Source organism: Sciurus vulgaris, assembly GCF_902686455.1.
Source record: "Sciurus vulgaris genome assembly, chromosome: 4".
NCBI classification, from domain to species: Eukaryota; Metazoa; Chordata; class Mammalia; order Rodentia; family Sciuridae; genus Sciurus; species Sciurus vulgaris.
In genome coordinates this window covers 152,280,930-152,301,638 of record NC_136464.1, presented here as the reverse complement: position 1 = coordinate 152,301,638, position 20,709 = coordinate 152,280,930, and positions in this window count along the sequence as shown.

Genomic DNA, 20,709 nt, shown 5'->3' with positions numbered 1-20,709 from the left:
AAAAAAGAGCCAGGTTGTGGTTACCTTAATGACTGCCCAACTACCTTTTCAGAGAAAAACAATCCAATTACTTGAAATATTACATTTTTTTTGTTTTGAAGCTATACCATAGTCATTTCATTAACATTAAAGAGGGAGCCGAGGTTGAGGCTCAGTGGTAGAGTGCTTGCCTAGCATCTGTGAGGCACTGAGTTTGATTTTCAGTACCACATACGAACAAATGAGTAAAAGAAAGGCTTATCAACATCTAAATTTTTTTAAAAAAAGTTAAAGAGAATATGAGTAAATACTAAGTGGCCAGAAAGATCACATGATAAAGTAAAACATGAAGGTCTCTAAGATTGTACATTAAATTGAGCCTAAATAGAATAAACAAAAATTTAAAAGGATTTAATATAAACATAAGATCAGCAGATGTTTTCCTTCTGGAAACATAGACTTCTATAAAAATCCACTTGAGGACTGGCAATCCCTGGGTGAGTTTCAGGATGGTTGTCTATCACCAGGGACTGGTGGAGTACTCTACCCTGTCGACTAAAAACAAGTGATTCTGAAAGGGAAAAATTTTAACCTTGATTATTCAGAGTCCCATGATGGCATCAACTCTACAGATATTTATGGTCAGTCTCCACCCAAATTGACAGTGGCCTCCCAAGACACTTAGTGCCTCCCTAAACATAGACCCCAAATTGAAAGAGACAGAGGTGAGAGTAGGGAGGGAAGAAGGGAGAGAGTGACAGATAGAAACAGAACCCTGTTACAAACAAATGTACTAATGTCATTAAACCTCATACTACAATCATAGTTAAAAAGATGGACTTGTTTATCATGCTTAACTTCAAATAAACTTTATCTGAGTTATGATTTCTACTCTACTGAGCTATTTTTTCAGTAAATTCAAACAAATTTAGCCTGAAACAGGCATGCTTTTCATTCTTTCCTCCAAGGTATTTTGTTTATGAAATGTTTTAATGTGTTCCTGTGTATTTTATCATGTGTGTTAAAAATAAAATACACATTTTAATATTTCATTGACAAACCAAAGTACAGTTTGAAAGCATAAGATTACACAAGGCAATCAAAAATATCCAGTAAAAACCATAAGTGATCGTTGAGTTTAACTTTTTAAAAATATATTCCTTACTTCAAAGCTGCCTTGCTACAATCAGGAAAAGGCACTTGTTAGGCCCTTGGTGAATTGCCTGCATTGATAATGGCAAATATATCAACTAGGAGGAAAGTTTGCTAAAAGCAGATGTCACCTCTTTGACATATCTGTGAACAAATAGATTAGATAGCCAGGGGAAAGAATTGAAAATTTGCTCCTTTAAGTTATATGGAATTGACATTGTCCACTTAATGCCTCTTTATGTCATAGCCCAAATGTAACATTAAGCAATTAAGCAAGGAAGAAAAGATGTGAGTTATGAGTTTAGGTTCACCAAGGACTCTGAGTTACACAGAGGGCAACTGAAAGAACCATCAAGCAACAAAGCATGTCATGGTGCCTAATATGTGATTGAATTTCTGTGAAGAATCTATTTTAATAATCATTAAATTGATGCTGATGCCCCTTTTTACAAATGAACTGCTTCATGATAACACCACTTTGGGGAACATCAATAACATTTGAATGGCCTCAGGACCAAGAAATAGACCATTTAATCTTTTTAGTCAGCTACTGACACAAATAGGTTGGAACCATGCAGCCTGAAAATAGGTATTTTATAATTTGCTTCATCTATTCTAAGTTATGTAAGGAGAATTTGTCCAATTTCTGGGTTATTATTTTTAATAGCTTTGTCTATACCTTACTTTGGATTTTATATTTAGAGAATGTCACTGTTTAACAAGTTATTTGTTGGAAGTTACTAAGTAAAATTGGAATGGCTGAAATTTACTTACTCAAGAGCCTTGTCAATAATACTTATACAATGTGGAATATATATGAGGAGTTTTAGTTTATTGCTGTAAATGATATCTACAACTGAAACTGTAATTGTAACAATTATAACTGTAACAGTGTAATTTTAATTTTTCTTGTAGACAATATTAATATTATATTAACTTGACCTTTCTAATATAGATAACTGAGGTATTTCATAGGTATTGATAACTGATTTTAAGTGCTTTGCATGACATTTTACATACTAATATTTTGTTAAAGTTTTAAAATCAACATTCATGAGACATATTGGTCTGTAATTTTCTCTTGTGATGTCTTTGTTTGGTTTTAGGTTGTTGTAGTCATTTTCTGGAAGAGATTCTAGAGAATTTCTGACATTTTTCTTTAAATTATTGAGATAATTCACCCAGTAAAGCTATTTGGAATTGTGCTTTGCTTTCTGTAAGATTATTGATTATTACTCTCTTTCTTTAATATGTACAAACCCATTCACAGTATCTAGTTCACCTGAATTTTGGTGGTTTATGTTTTCAAGGAATTGTTCCTTTTCAAATAAATTACCAAATTTGTTATCATGGAGTAACTCACTATATTCCTTTATTATACTTTTAATTGCTAAGAAATTATTGATTATTCCTCTTTTATTTTGATGTGAATAATTTGTGTATCCTTTCTTCTTTTTCAGTAAGCCTGTGCAGTGATTTATCAGTTTTATTTATGTTTTCAAGGAACCACCTTTTTATTTTGTTGATTTTCTTTGATTGATTATTAATTTTCTGTTTAAGAATTCACTGATTTATGCCCCAATTTTTATTAACTTTTCCTTCTGGCATTTGGGTTAATTTGTTCTTCTAGTTTCCTAGCTGGAAGCTTACATTATAAAGTTTAGATACTCTTTTCTAATACATGTATTTAATGGTATAAAATTTCCCCCTTAACCCTGATTTCACTGCATCCCATAACATTTGATTAAAATTTTTTTAAATTTTTCTTGAGACTTCTACATTGACTATTGTGCTATTTAGAAGTTATTGTTGAATCTTCCAAATTTAGGGAAATTTCCAGACATATTTTTGTTACTGTTTTCTAGTTTAATTTTATTGTGTTCTAAAAATATACTATGGTCTATCTTGGTGACTATTTCATATCAAATTGAAATAGCATTTGGTGTTCTTATTGGATGAAATATCTTATAAATGTTAAAACTGGTTAATTGATAGCATTGTTCATTTCAATTACATTTTTAAGTGATTGTCTAACTGTTAAATGTACTTAAATAGGTATGCATGAAGTTTTCAGTTATAATAGGTTAATCTATTTCTCCTTACAATTCTATCCATATTGACTAGCATGTTTTGATGTTTCGCTATTAGAAGCACACAGTTAAAAGATTTTTATATCTTTATTAAGAATTGATGTTTTTATCATTAGTTAATGCTCTTCTTTATCACTGATAATTTTCCTTGATCTGAAGTCTGCTTTGTCTTAATTAATATAATTATCCCAGATTTCTTTTGATTAGCATTAATATGGTATAAGTTTTGTCAATCCTTTTACTTTTATCACAGCTGTGTCTTTTTATTTAAAGTGGACTGCTACACAACTATAATTGGGTATTTTAATCCATATTCCCAGTTTATGTCTTTGAATGAGTATACCAGGTCATTCATGTTTGAAGTGATTATTGACATAGTGGATTAATGTCTACCATATTTGTAACTATTGTCCATTCATTACATTTTTTCTTTGTTTTGTTATTATTATTTCCTATTTTTCTACTTCTCTGGTTTAATTGAATATTGTATATAACATTCTTTTCTCTCCCTCTTAACATATCAATTATTATTTCCTTTAGAAAAAAAACAAAATTTAGTGGCTTCCCTAGAGTTTTCAGTATATATTTTACAAATAATCTACATCTACTTTCAGTAAAGAGTACATCAACTCGAAGGAAGTGCAGGTGACTTGGATGTTTGTTTCTGAATTTTTTTTTCTTACTATTTCCTTCTTATTTCCGCTTGTGAAGTTACCAAGTTCAAGTATTTTTCCCTTAGTCCTGTGTGATCTACTGATGAACATCTAAGGAATTCTTAATTTTTACTATGGTGCTTATTATTTCTAGCATTTCATTTAATTCTTTTTTTAAGATATTTGTCTCTCTGCCAGCTTTACCCATCTGTGCTTACAGTTTGCCTACTTTAGAGTCCTTAACCTATTCATGGCGTGATTTTAAATTCTCTATTAACTTTAAAGCTTGCGTCATAGCTGGATCTGGTTTTGAGTCTTGATTTATCTCTTTGGTCTGTTTATTCACTTGTCCTTCAGCATGTTTTTAATTTTTGTTGAAATCTACAATGTGTCAGTGTTGTGGTTTGGATGTGAGGTGTACCGCAAAAGCTCATAGTAGACAACACAAGAAGGTTTGGAGGAGAAATGATTGGGTCATAGCCTTAACCTAATCAGTGAATTAATCCCTGATGGGATTAACAGAGTGGCAGAGTGGTAACTGGAGGCAGGTGGGGTGTGGCTGAAGGAAGGGGTTCATTGGGGGCATGGCTTTGGGGTTTATATTTTGTATCTGGAGAGTGGAGTCTCTCTCTCTCTCTCTCTCTCTCTCTCTCTCTCTCTCTCTCTCTCTCTCTCTCTCTCTCTCTCTCTCTCTCCCTCTCTCTCCCTCTCTCTCTCTCTCTGTGCTTTCTGATCATCATATGAGCTGCTTCCCTCTGCCACACTCTTCTGCCATGATGTTCAGCCTCACCTCCAGCCCCAAGGAATGGAATTTGCTGTCTATAGATTGTGACTTCTGTAGGGATTTCAGTTCAGTCAACGTACAGGGGAGCAAAAGTCCTTGAGTGGAGAAAACTCCTCAGGATGACAATAGGTGCCCTGTTTGAAAGGCTTAGAGATGCTCTGCAACTCCTCTGTCCTTGAGGCCTGGAGACATGATCTTATTATAATAACATTGGTACTAGTGAACTCTGAGAAGCAAGCAAGTTATGTGATCTGCACATGCGCAAAGCTAACTGTACTATGTAACCTAGGGTAATTTGATTTGATCCTGGAAAAGAGAATCAACTGGACTTGCTTTCCCATGGAATCCGCTACTTCTTGCTCTTCGCCATCCTGTGTGCTTGCCTCTTTATTAGCTCTCCCCTAATGCTTATAGCTTGACCCCAATTAACCTTTACAGCCCCCAAATAAATTTTCCTTCTCTACAGTTCTGGTTTGGTCCTTATAGTCACAGGGGTGAAAAAGCTGACTAAAACAGTCAGCTAACAGGAAATGTGTAAACAGGCCTGTGTTCTCCTTGTTTATGTTTATATGGTAAGAGTTCTACTGTAGTTAATGACTGCTTGAGCTGTAGGTATCAGAGGCATTAGTTTCTGCAAATGTCCTGGATTTTGTTTACTTCTTATTCTTTAGGTTTCCTTAAGGCTTCATTCTTAAGTGAAGCCTGGTCCCTGTAGTTCTTATTGTAATCCACTGTTATTGTATAGAGCCCTGTTGACGAGGTTTTAATGTGTGATGGAGGGACTCTCCTGTAAGGTAATCGTAAATCTCTGTCCTTTGGTGGCCAGTGTCCCTGACCTACTACTCCCAGTTTTTTCGTAACCTTTTTGCTTCTCCCCTGAAGTGAGACAGGAAGACTAGAGGATCCTGGAGTTGGACAGTTGCACTTCTCTCAGGTTGGATAAGGATCTGGTCAAGACTTTCCTTTGAAGATTAGGCCTTTGCTATAGAAAATGCTTAGTGTGCATTTCGAAATAGTTATTTTTCCTTCTTCCATAAACATTAGGATACTTACCATGAGAATCTGGGTGGCTTCTTTGAGGTATCCCCAAGATAATGTCAACAGGAATAATCACTGTCAACGTGGTCCATACTCAGTCTCCAGGTATTTATCAAAATTGCCATTTAAGTGTCCTCATCACTTTATAGATATAATAACGTTAACCACAGTCAAGTCTGGGGAACCTGCCTGGTCCAAGCTGCCTGGTTCCTGACTGGCTCCTGGATGACTGGATTTAACTGCTTGTCTACATAAGAAATGTGCAAATGATGGAAAAAAGAAAAAGTGAATTTTATGCAGTTTAATCAAACTGGAGAGAAACAGATTATTTTTCCTACAGAAGGGGTGCTACAGAAGGGGTTACAATTTTTAGAAAAAAAAAAAAAAAAAAAGAGCCAGGTGATAGGCATATATAGATTTAGCTAAGCTGTGTTTAGCTAGAGAATATGTCAGTGTCAGATTTCATGGTGCCTTGTCATTGGGATGGCAGTTTGTTGTTGGATCATTCTGTAGATCCCATCTAGGAACTCTGAAATACAAGGAAGCCAGATGCCTGTTTCTGCAGGAAGCAAAGTTTGAAATATTTAATAGCTCCACCTCGGGGAAGGACTTCAGTGTTGGTTTGCATAAAAACTTTCTTTCTATAACTTCACAGTTGTTTATTTTGTTGGGTTTTGACAGGTAGTCTTTTGTGATTTTCCCCATCTCTGAATGATCACCTCTGAAGACATTTGTTATTATTTGCCAAACATTTTGATCCCAGCTGTAGGAACTATATCCTGTTCCACCTTGGAGGGAAAGTGACAGAGTTTATGAGACAGTATCAGAAGATCCCACTTTAACCAATTTTAAGCAGCAGAAAATTTCAGAAAGATTTGCTCTTGGTCAAGTTTACTTTTAAGTTCACTGTTGAGAATTTTGACAGGGAAGAAAAATACAAAACATTTAATAAGAACAAAGCAAATCCAGTCTATGTAGTAGATTTGAACAAATAAATATAATCTCTTTAATTCTATCATTTTTATCCAGTCCAAGACAATCAACTTGTCTATCAAAGTAGTCCTGTCAGATTTGCATTAAAGAGTGCCTGTTGCTAGTGTCCTTTTTGTGTAAATCAAGATTAACTACCTTCTGGGAAGAAAAATTAGCATCACATTTTATAACATCTTCAGAATTTAGGTACATTTCATAGTATTGTAAAATTTGAATAAAGAATTAAAATTATCTTACCAATTAAGAACATACATACATTGTTAAATGTATTGTATAATCTAAATTACAATGGAAAAGGTACAACTGAGAAACTCACTAATTAGCTCATCATGGTCACTCTTACACATATCTTAAACCAAAATCTTTAATCTTACATTTTTGTTGTGATGGAGGATGAATAAAGAAGGCTTGCCTTCTATTAACTCTGGAGGTATACCTCACATTACCTAAAATTACTGTAAATAACATATAAGGTATTATTACATAGAGAAGTTACAAATTAGCAAAACATTTGTTACTTCTACATTTTAAGACAACAATCATGACTTGTAGCATTGTATCTGTACTGCAGATTACCAAAATTTTAGAGTATTTCTATCAATAAAACATCACATCATAGAGTTGTGAACCAAAAAAAAATATTTAGAACAAATAAAGATTTGAATAAACCCTAGCTCTTGTAGGAGATATTTATTTAAGCAATCAAAACCCAAGCAAAATCAGCAGAAAAGAGAAAGTTATCTTGATAAAATATGAAATCTTTGCAAGTCAGTTTTTGTAAACTTTTTTATTTTTTTATTTTTTTTTATTGTAAACAAATGGAATACATGTTGTTTCTCTGTACATGGCGTAAAGGCATACCATTTGTGTAATCATAAATTTACATAGAGTAATTATTTATTGCTCAAGCACTGGATCTTACCTATAAATGCATTTTTTAAATTACTTTAAGTTCCACTCTAATTTGAGCACTAATCAAAACACCAAAACTCATTAGTATCCTATATCTTTAGATAATTAAAGCTGGAGAAAATAAACAACATTTAAAATAATACAAATCCTGAAGAACAGAATAGGTATGAAGACATACTCAAAAGATACATCTACATTTACTACCAAAAGAAATAATCCTTTGTTGTTGTTTTAGTTAAAAGTATTTCTATATTTAATTCAAGCAAACTAGACTTCTGAAATTAGACATAACAAGATCCATTTAACAGTTTTTATATTAAAGCAGCAAATTATAGCACCATATAATACCACCATAACTTGCATATTGGAACACCATAAAAACTTATTTCACTCTAGTTTGGCAAAGGACTAAGGTAAGTTTACATAGAATTGCAAATAGGATTTAATCTATTTCTTCTGAAGGCTAATTAACATCAATTTTATTTTTAACAATCAAAATTTATCTCCTAAACATCAGTATGAACCTTTTTAGCAAGATTATGAAGATGAACTTAAAAAGAGGCAAATTAATTTTTACGCTAATGTCTAAGATTTGATCAAATACCAAATTTCTCTTATATCAAACATAAAGAATCTAACAACAAAATTCTGGAAATGCATGCAAAATGTATGTTATTTAATAAAGATATAGGCAGACTAGTAGTTAATTTTTGAAAGTATTGCTGGGATTTATGATAAATTTACAAAAATAACCAAAACCCCACAATTTTTGGCTCAACATAATATGATACCACTTCAGAAATCATTAACCAGAAACCATACATAGACTATAAGCATTTTAAAATCATCTGTTACTTCCTTTGGTTTATCTTAAACATGAAACAAAGAAAGAAATATTAAATAAAATTAAATTCCTTAAGTTGAACTCTTCTGCCAATATGCTGTAAATGGCATTTATAAACCTTTTAGAACTTGGTTACAACTCTGTCTAGACATTAGCTAGACTGGTACATAGGCTCACTAATGAATTTCCAAATCTACTCGAACAATTAATATTTTGACCATCCATGAAAACATATACTTGAATAAGAATTACACATTTATTTAAAAAATGTATTTGAGATGTGAAAAACCTATGATTTCTGTCTCTGAATAAATGTTCTCCTATGAAAACAAAATTACAAGAATTCAATCTTAGCAATGAATTGATAGGAAAATAGCAGTATCTCATTTATTACAAAGAAGCAGGTAAGCACTTCCAGTTTTTATCATAGACTGTTGATGATAGGCCACATAAGTAAACATTTGGTAACCATTGATCTATTTGGAAAAGCCTTTACTAAAGGGCTTTTGTAGCAAAACACACAAGGTTTTCCTAAAAACTGATTGAACATTTATAAACTTCTGTCCTATATATTTATTTCCTATATATTTACCTATGGAAATTAAGGTAATCTAAAGATCGTTATTAAAATATCAATTTTAAGTTATTTTTAACAAAAATCCTGAAAAACTGCTTTAGGTAGTAAACATTCAATATTATTTCCTAAATATCCCATTTGGTTAGTAGGCCAGGAAAAAAAAAAGTGTCATCAAATTTTAAAGACATTCTTATTACCAACATGTTTAAATTAACTTATTTGTCATAGATTTACTGAAGTCACATGAATCAAAAAAATAGGCTAATTTATCATATTTTACATTATGTGCTTATCTATAAGCTAATTTGTTAACTTGTTTAAAATAATATATAAATATAAGCATATAGACACACAGAAGAAAATTTCAAAGATTGCATTTACTATTTGCTAATTTTAAAAGTCAGATTGTTGATCTGATACAGCCTTCAGCAGTCCTTAAATCTTAAGTGTGGATTTCTAAAGGTAAAAGTCACAGTTAAGACCAGGCAGAAAATTTACATCCCAAAGACTCAGACAAGCAAATTGAATAACCAGTTTTTCTTATCAGAGAGAAAAAGCTCAATAGATAGAGAAAATCAAAAACTTTTAATTGGATTAAAAAACATAACTTAAATGTGAAGAATCAAAAAGAGGATTTACTATAAAAATTCATGAGCTCAAAATAAAATGATTATGGATAAATTTTATCTTTTTTTTATTAGAGGTTCCTCTGATTGAAGCAAGAGTCATGTTTGAAAATATTTGGGATAAAAAAAAAAAATGTTCTGCTTTTAAGAATCTTTTCCCACTGTATGAACAGTGTGAACAGTGGGTCAGAAATACAGAAATCCCCAGACACCACTGGGTGAGTGGGACAGCTCAGGGTGCAGAGGTGGACATGTTCTTATGAGCACCTTCCCAGACAAGATGCCTAGAGTTCCTTTCAACCCAGAAACAGGGTATGTTCTTCTGAAATGGAGTTCCTACCCTGTGTATATAATTCTGGTGCTGCAGACATCAGAGTTCACCCTGTTAAGTCAATTGTCAAGTTAACAAACATACAAAGCAATTTTATTAAATCAGAGTGCACTTTCGAAACAAGAGTTGGAGGCAAAACTCAATTCTCCACTTCTGCTGGCAGGTGGAGTCTGAGTAAGCTGCAGGTCTCTGTAACCCAGAAAGCCCATTTTAGTTTTAGCAGCTAATCATTACTGGCATCCTCTCCTAGGGTCACTGCTGGCAAAACCGAATTCTCCACTAATGTCAAGTGGCATGTTGCAGCTCTTAATGGATGCTCCTAGCAGCTCACCATCAATTTCTTTTCAGTTCTTGTCTCACAATCCAAAGAATGAAATCCATGTACAACAATGGAAGACAAGAAAGGAGTGGCATTTATTTAAGTGAGAAGATATAGAATGCCTGCAAAGTCAGGGGGACCTGACAGCAGGTTACCATTTAGGTGTGTTAGTCCTGGGGTTAATATAGTTACCAGGTGAAAGCTGTTAATCAAAATCTATGTTAAACCAGTATTGGGAAAGTTCCAAGGTTATTGGTTTGACCTGTGATTTTCTAACTGGTTGTGCTCTTTTAGCCCTTGAGTTTGAACTTTGTTTTCTTCTAACCTTTGTTAGGGTCTTATCCCATTTCCATTTTCCTGCCACTGAAGGACTAAGGCTTGGCTGGAATATTTGCAATGTTTCTACAGATCATTTTTGTGGAGTGGTCTTTACATTTGGGGAAAAAAATAACAGAACCCTTAGTTGGGCCCATTACCCTGACTTCTAAGGAGCAGAGAGATAGAATTAACAGTTCTCATTTTCACAGCAGAGATCTCTCAAATAAACCCCAAGTTCTCTATACCTCTTAGTGTCTCTTCCAACCAAATTGGCACCATCAAACAAATAATCCCTGTCAAAGACAAGGCCATATTTTCTATCAAACAACAGTTCAAGAAAGAACTCCAAATGGGCTTCAGAGAAACCCTGAATTGGCTACACAGCCCAAGATGGCAGGAAAGGAAGAACAAGGGTCAACACGCACTGATGGTGAGACTGGGGGCAACCAAACACTGGGCCCAAAGAGTCCTAAATATTCATTTTTCCATTCAAAATTGTCAAAGGTTAGTCAGCTGTGGTTAAAAGGGAATGAAGGAGAATTCTGAAACAAAATGAAATTTTGCAGCTATGGGACATTCCTTACCAGTTCTTCTGCTACAGGATGGGCTGGCCATGGGCAGCATTATACTACCATTAGGAATCTTGATCCTGCCAGGCATGGCTCTTCATATCTGTAATCCCAACAGTTTGGGAGGCTGAGACAGAAGGATGGCAAGTTCAAAGCCAGCCTCAGCAATTTAGCAATGTCCTAAGCAACCTAGTCAGACCTTGTTTCAAAATAAAAAAATAAAAAGGGCCGGGGATTGTGGCTCTGTGGTGAAGCACCCCTGGACTCAAACCCCAGTACCAAAAGGGAAAAAACAAATCTCCATCTTTGACCAGCAACTAGGCCAGGGAAACTGCCTGGCTCTTGGATGGCTGGATTCAGTTATCCATTCCCATAAGAAATAGGCAAATGGTGGGAAAAGGAAAAATGAATAATATGCAGTTTAATCAAACTAGAAAGAAACAGTTATTTTGCTTTTCCATATCCCACAAAGGGAATTATAACTTATAGAAACCAAAGTCAGGTGATATGTGTAGATTTAGCTAGGCCATGCTTAACCAGAGAATGTGTCCATCTTAGCATTCTTGTCACTAGGCAGACCTGGGGATAGTTTTTATATTCAGCATGAGGAAGTTCAGGAGCTCACCGTTTCATGTTGACCTCATGGTGTGCTAACATATAAAATATATTTAGATTACTATGAGTATTAAAAAACAGGAAAAAAAGATTTTTTTAGAGAGGATGATTGGGCCATGGAAAATAAGCAGGAATTAAAAGATAAAAGAATGTGAGGATATGAATTCCTAGAAAATTACAAGAATAAGGAAATATATTACTGGCAAAGTGATACTTTAAATGAACCTAACATTCATAGTAGAATTTGGCTGCATTTTGAAGATATCAAAAAATTGTAAGAACCGATTGATAATATGTAGCCTAACATTCCACAGATTTTAAAAAGTTATTGATGAGCCACTTTGAGACTATAATGAAAGTCATAAAACTTCTCCCTAGAAATCATGAGCATGTATGCAAAATTTTGCATTAAAATTTTATGGTATATATTAGTACCTTGAAGCTTATCTCAATCAAATTAGGTGTTTCATGGGGTTGCCTAATATGGATAAATTTGGGAAAGGCAGTTTTAAGGAGAAGGGAATAAAACAAGAGACACAAAAAGACTGACAAGAAATAATCAGAGCATAAGCACTAAAACCATAAAATATTGTCATTCAAAAGAAGAGAGTGTTTTAATATATCAGAGAGATCCAGAAAGACAGTGATAAAGAATTGTTCATTGGGATCTGAGATTATTGAAGACATGTGTGATCTTTACTAGTGTAGTTTCACAGGAATATTGTATATTTAAACTTGATTACTACAGATTAAATAGTGGGAAATGAGTGAGCAGGGATGGTCAGCAGAAGGATTTAGGCTTAGCTGAGAAAGGAAGGAGAGAATGGAATAGGATTTATAAGAGGTCATAAGAACTGGGAAGGGATTGCTATTTCAGAATGGAAAATTTTTATCTTGTTTGTAGGATGGGTATCAGAGACAAATTGTAAGGAAATGGAGTGGCAGGGAGTATATAACTAGAGTAAAGCCCCAAAGAAGTCAGAAAAGACCAGGCCACAGATGCACTAAATAAGCACAAGTAGGAAAAATGACAATTCAAAGGCCAACCTGAGAGCTCTAGGGGGAAAGGGATATTTCCCACTTATTCACCACCATTTTCCTAGCACAATGCTTGGAACAATGTTCCCATCTTTCATGAAGGTGTCTCTTAGCTCTCATGAAAAAATTATACTGTTACACATGAAATCTCTCCTTTTGAACAAACTTTTGTCCCTTTCAATCAAAAACAATGATCAATCAAGGCATTAAGTAATCATCAGAAAGGTGATATTTATGTATAGAACTGTATAATAAAGGATAAATGAAAATTAAATGTCAAAAAATAGAAAAAAAATCTAAGTAAATAGTACTAAATTAACATAGTATAGCCATTATAATTATCTTTGCTGTTTCCATTTTCACTTATATCTGGGAAATAGAAAATGCCCACTATTAGTTAAATAAATAAATAAATATTCACCTAGATAGGCCATCTTAATAGGGGCCCATTTGTGCATGCTTATATCTTAATGAGAGAAGGATTCTTAATGTTTGAGAAATTCCATATTAGACAATAAAACTTCTGACTTGTTACTAGATGCTTGTGTTAAAAAGACATTTCAGGGAGACTATTTCCTATTTTGTTTTCTGTCTGTGTTGCTGTAAAATAGACATGACTGTCAGCCAACAAGTCCTAGTTCAACAAACAATTCTGAACCACTATTATATATGATACCCTGCAGTCAAAGATCATCATTCCTCACTAGCCTGATTTTGGAGGGTAGCTATACATAGATCATGCTTTTAAACTGGCATTAACCTCATGCCCTTTTGAATTCCCTCCAATATTGCAGGGACTGGAGCCTGGAAACACATTTACAGAACCCTTAGCAAGCAGTTACATAAGATGAAAACAGAAGGGAAACAAAACTCATCAATCTCTTTCAGAAGGAGCAGACAGTTGCAGGTGCAGCCCCAGCAGAACTGAAGTTTTATTTGAAAAAAAAAAAAAAAAAAAAACGCCCTCCCAAGATGCTCCCATACTAACCATGTAACTCAGTGGTGCAAGCAGCTGTGACCACTCTGTTTCCTTCGAATCCTGAACCTGGCAGCACAGTAATTTCCTGACTCCTTGAAAATAAGCTGCAAAACTGAGACCTGCTGTTGGTCCTCTGCAGCATTATAGCTCTAGGTCTTTGAGAGGCTTTGAAACCACCCGTAATGAATCTGTAATAAATCTCTTATTATTTGAAACAACCAGAGCAGTTTATTTTTTCCAAACCAAACACTAACTGATAATTTGTCTCTAGCCAGAAGTAAGAGACTGAAATACAAACAAATGGTGTGACTGGCCTGGTGCTTTCTCTTCCCACTGTGAGCCTGTTCACCTTCACTGCTGGGTATCTCCTGTCATCTGTATTCTAGATACTCCCCATTCCGAATGCAGTGTCATTGCAACTATCTTGAATAGATTATGGTAGGGTTTAGTACAGAGGTCCTGTAGTTTGGATATTATAGGAAACTAGGCAAATACTCTCTCCAGAAGTCTTTTTTTTTAAACCTACATTTAGGGAGTCACTAGATTGTCTGGAAATCTTCCTATCACTAATTTCATGTTCCAATCACATTCATTCCTGAGTTTGTAACATGCTGCATTTTTTATGTAAAATTATAAGCCTTCTGGTAAAGTTATCTGTCAAAATGATGCCTCCTGTGGTGTTTTAGTGAGAAAATAGTGGTGGACTTCAAAGTAATAACAGAGCTTTCAAAATTAAAGAAATCACCAATAACTATAGAAAGGCACTCTATCTCCCTCCTCCCTCAGATTCACCCTCGATACTGTTATCAGAATATCTCTTTATAAAAAAAAAAATTCTGATAAAGGCATCACTGTTCTCAAATCTTTCCAAGTCTTACCAGTAAAGCAGAAAAAAATAACAGACTCCTAAGCATTACATATAGGTTTTTCTAAGATGTATTCATTCTATTTGCTCATCTGGGTATTTACTCCCCTTTAATACCCATCTAGCTATCTATAAAAACTGGACCACTGGATGTAAACTGGACTACAACAAATCTCAGTTGCTAGCTTATGTTTTCTCTTCTCATCTTGCCTTCTTAAAATCTTACCCACTCTTTGGACATCAGACCAAACATCATTTCTCCATAAATAGTTCTTGATCACATCAACTCTCCTCTTTAAATTCTCATAGGAATTTTTCTTTATTGCTTTTACAGGTTTGAGGCAATTCACAATAGTAAGGAAAACAGTTGAAACCAAGACTAGAATCTAGCAGGATAACCAAAATTGACAATAGAAAATTTGGAAATTACCCCATAGAAGCAATAAAATGCAAGTTCTATTAGAGCTGATTATAGTTTGGTAAATAAACATTCTAGTGGGCATATTCAAATGTGTGTTTACCTTGTTTATTTGGGGGACTGCAAAATAAAAGTAAAAATCTGAACCCAGTCAGTAAAAGTGGTTCAACCATGAGCTTGTTACCTTTTGTGGCAAAATAAGCTACAAAACTGAGACCTGCTGTTGGTCCTCCTTAGTGTTTTTACCCACTAAAAAGACTGCTTATTTTATGCCCGGCAAACTCATGGTTAAAAGTTGGGTTAATTTCTTTCAAAGTGTTTGGAGATAATTTAAGCACATTGAGAAAGACTCTTCATCTTCACATCATTTTTGCTAAAGCATGGTTCTGGGTTATTTATTCCTCAACACATTTATCCCCTTGACTTTGGAGCATATATAACATGCAGAGTTTAGTGGTTAGAATTGAAAAAAGATTGGCAAGTTTGAAGAACAATGGGTGTAGTTGATTGAATCATGGATGTCCTAAAGAGAAATAGTGAGAGAAAAGACTTCCAAGGTCAAATAAAGTCAAATCATCAGAGCATCATAGATAACTAGGCAAACCATATTGATTTCTTCACTGAGTAAAGGAATTAGTGCAACTTATGATATAATAATGAAGATAATCAGGAATATGGTTTAGAAAAAGTGTGACTAATGTAAGTAGAAGGTTGGGAACTACTTCCTCATTCCACGATTACAGTCATCTATGTGAAGGAGTGATTGCAAATACAGTAGAAAGAGAAAGGAAAGGGAAGAGATGGACAGAGACTTTTGAAGTAGATGTTCTAGGATTGGAAGTTGGAAACTGATCAGATGCCTAGAGCCGAAGAAAGTTTGGCTACAAAATTTGCAGGGTCCAGTGCAATTGCATGATGTGAAAAATGAAAATATAGAGCCCCTTTTCAAGCTTGGAAACAATTTCTTTTAAAATCTTATTACTTGGGCTACAGATGTAGCTCAGCAGTACAGATCTTGCCTAGCATGGGTGAGACAGTGTTCAATCTCCAACACCACAAAACAAACAAATAAACAAAAGTGAAATCTTATTACTTATAAAATTTAAGAAGTATAACAGATAATGATTAAAAACATATTTTACAGAACTATAAGAAAACATTTGGTGTTATAATTTTATGTAATACAATAAATAATATGCTATATTAATCAGGCATAATATTTTTCTGACATGTTTTTACAAGCATTTATTATGCTATTAAATTTATTCTTGAAAATACTTTCTTTTCAAATAATTGAAAGCGGCAAAGACAAGATCTCAAATAATTCTTTGATAATTTTTACTTTGGAAAAAAATTTCTTTTGCTGATGTAACTGTTATTGGAACTCTTCAGCACATTTTCAATGCTGTGGAAATATTGGAATAAATTTCCAATAAAACATTATCAAATATACACTTGAGATAGTAGATTTAGGAATTCTTATAAAATATTTTTTTCTGAAAAATATTAACTCTTCATACAAATAAACTTGGCATAATTTGTTTTAAAATATAATTTTGCAATTCATAAATTTACCTTTAAATTTTTTAAACTGTAAATTTTTGCAAAGGCATTTCAATGTTTCTGGCATTTCTTTTAACTTGTGGATTCACTTGTATGAATCATAAAAACAGACTTGTAATTTAAGACACATTTTTATGCATTTTATTACTTATATTATTTTCACTTACAGTAGTTTTAATTACAAGGAAAAGTTAATCCTAAGAATGTCTTCCTTGAAAATGTGCTCTCTTCCATCAAATGTGATGATCTTTAAATTTTATTTCTCTTTCTAAGCCTATGCATATTTGTTTATTTGTTTTGCAATAGTGCCACACTTTTTAAAACCAGAGATTCTTTGCTTCTATTTATTTTTATTTGTTCTTTTTAGATATACATGACAGTAGAGTGTATTTTGGAATATTATAAATACACGGAGTATGACATTCTAATTAGGATCCCATTCTTGGGGTTATACGTGATATGGAGTTTCACTGGTCATGTATTCATATATAAGGATAGGAAAGTTATGTCCGGTTCAATCTACTGTTCCATCCCCCCACCTTTCCCTTCATTCTAAATTCAAGTATTCTTAAGAACTCCCTGATATGCTTTATTGCAATGTCCATGTGTACACATTTATTTTGTAACTGCTGAAAGTCTACCTCCTGTTTTCTGGCAGCTCCCGTCCTGCACTCTGGATGAAGTATTAACATTTGTGCTGATACTGTGGTAGATAGGCATTGGGGACTGAGGGCAAACCAGCCTCTCACCACAGGACAGGGTGCCTCCAACTAGTTTCACAGTCACTCCTCATGGTACTACCACCGATGACTACCACTCTGAACACAGGAATTACCTGGCCACTTCCTTAGGGCCTCACGGCCCACAGAGCTCCCTAAGGCATAAAGCTGCCTACCCACCAATACAATTGCTTGCACTGCCCACTCTGCCCACACCTACTGCTTGACACGACCCTGCTGCCTGATACGTGACCTCTGCTCTTGAGCCTGCTCTTTGTCCCATCAGACTTCACTTGCAAAACACAAGTTTGAAGATCAAATGAAGAGCATCCAGATGGTAAGAGCTGAGCATTAAACCAAATGTGGGGGACCTTTACAGCTTGGGGCCTGTGGGACTCACAGATCACATGCCCATGAAGCCAGCCCTAGGAAAGAGTCTGAGATGACTGTGAACTCTGAGACCTGCGTGAGTGGCATTTCCATTAACAGAAACCACCCCTTGAAGAATTAGTTCTGAAGGAATAGGAGTGGACAGAGGCAATAGATAAGGCGTTCAGCTCTAATAATCAACTGAATGGTGAGGTAAAATATAAAACTAGTCAAAGTTTGAGCAATGAGCATTTTTGGTGGAGACTTCTTTGCTAGAAACAAACTGTTGTGAAAGAAGCTCTCCTCATTCCCATTTTCTTGGCCTTTTCTTTCTTGTGTTCTCTTCTCAACTTCAGTCTCTCTTCTGCCTCTCTTTCAAGTCCAGTGCAATAGTTCAAATGATGAATGTACCCAGAGGTCTGTAGGTTAAAAGCTTGACTCTAGCAAGGTGCTGTTGGGAGGTGTGGAACCCTTGGGAGGTGGGGTCTTATGGGAGGTCCTTAGGTCACATGGGTATGTCCTCAGAATGCTGATGGGACCACAGCCCACTCCTCTTATTCTTTTTGCTACCTGGACAAGAAGTGAGCAGTTTTGCTCTGCCACATACTCCCACCATGATGTGCTGTCTCATCACAGGCCAAACCTGTGAAGTCAATCCATCATGGACTGAAATCTCTAAAACATGAGTCGAAATAAACCATTTCTCTTCATAAATTAATTATCTCAAGTATTGTAATGTGATGGAAACCCAATTGACACACCAGGGATAAGGTGATTCAATTCTAATGCAGTTAATGCAGCTCTAATGAGTATATTCAAATTCTTTGACACTCCTCTGAAAGGAATGTAACGGCAACCAATAAAGTAGAAGTGACATATGGAAGCCATGCACTTCAGCCTCGTTCTCTCAGTACTCTTGAAGCAGAAAATGCAGGTCAGTGCACTGAGATCTGGAAGCAACATTCAATTAGTTGTACCATGGCCCAGAGGGATAATTCCCAAACTCTGAACCCCAAGTGCATCAGGGCTTTTACTTTTATACATAAGCAAGATTTAGGTACATCAAGGCAAGGGAGTTAGTGCAATTCTACTGGAGAGTGTATTCTACATTCCTTATATGGGTACAAGCTTGTCAACAACCTGGGGACTCTTAGCTCATACAGCTTGGAAACTTTTACTGCACTAAGCCTAAAGAGGATTATTCTGTCCCCATTGCTTTATTTCCTGTTTCTGCTACTGTAGTTATCTTTTACAGGTACCTGCTAGGCACTTCAAGCTCTGTGATTAAATGTCAGTGTGCAGAGCTGCTGTGTGTCAGCATGCAAAACCACTACTGTCAACTGCTAAAGTTCCCATTCTTTTCTACTACATTCCCCCCCCCCCTTTGATGCTTGAATATTGTTAAGATCAGCGAACATCAGTCTCATAGTCTGGTTGGCTATGAGCTGATACTTGACACAGCTAACACATAAAAAGTGGTATGACAACACTAATAAGGGTTTTGAATCTACCTAGAAATGAAAACCATCCTGCAAGAGGCCATCTGGACTCCATCCCTTGCAGGTCTGCACTGAGACATGGGCTACCTTCCTGATATTCATCTATGTTGAAGCAACAATCTGACTGAACTTTCCACATATTCTCCCTCTTCTGTTAACAAATGTAATGGTTAATTTGAATTTTCAACTTGTTTGGATTAAGAGATACTGAAGATTAAGAGACTCCTGGGTGTGTCAGTGAGGGTTTGTCTAGGAATGATTGGCATGTATGATGGTGAACTGGTAGAGATCCTCCCCACATATGGGCAGCACCATGTTGGAGGCTTGGATGGAATAAAAGTTAAAAGAACCAGAAAGCATCGGCAGACACAAGCTTGATTCTTCTTGAATGGATTCTTCATTACTGCTGTAATTTCCTGATGATATCAAACTCTTGCTCCTTCACTCTTCAAAAGTGAAATCTTCCAGTGATTCTCTAGGGAGTTTCCAGAAGCCTTTGGTTTTGGACTAGGGTAGCATGATTGATCCCTCTTGTTTTGAGGTGTCAGCATCTTGGACTGTGCAGCTACTGGTTTTTCCAACTCTCCAGCCTGGAGATGGCCTCTGTGGACTATCCAGCTTCCGGTTGTGTAGGCCAGTCTAATAAATTCCCTTTTTATAATCATACTTTTTGTTGATTCTGTTCATCTAGAGAATCCTAATACAGAAATTGCTACCAGAAGTAAGAACTTTGCTGTGAATGACCCAATCATGTGGTTCAGAAGATTTTGGAGCATTTTGGAGTTGGTTGGAGGAATTTGGGGATGTGTAGCAGTGCAAGCAGGAAATGTTTTAGGTTGTTGTAAGTGGAGCTTAATGACCCATTCTGGTGGAAGCCCAGAAGACTAGAATGCCAATAGAACCATGGACAGTAAAGATAGGATTCAAGAGGGTTTAGCAGAAAAGGAGAACACTATTGATAATTGAACTAGAAGCCATTCATGTTACATTCTGGTTGAGAAGTTTTCTGCATTTTTTTCCATGTCCTGAGATTTTCTGTGAGGCTGATTTAAAAGTGATGGACTTCTTAATCTGGCAGAAGAAATTTCTAGGCAGCATAGCATTCAGGAAATGGCATTGGTATTACTGGTGGCTTTTAGCCAAGTTTATTGTGATATTCAGGAGCAGAAAGCAGAGCAGAACGATTTTAAAAACTTGGACATGAAAGGCAGGAGTAAAACTGGAGCTGAGGAAGTTGCAGTTGTTAAAGACATTATTGCCACGAAAGAAATGCTAAATACAGCAAAGGAGCCATCCCTTGGCAATGGACTCTAGTTGTTTGGACAAAAATGCCACTGGTTGAAGCCACCCCAGCAGCTGTGCCATTTCTTTTGTACACATAGAAGAAGAATGGCCTATTTAAATCTGGGAGTCCCAACGCCAGAGCTTGGGAGAGAGCCAGTTTGAGATCTTCAAAGAC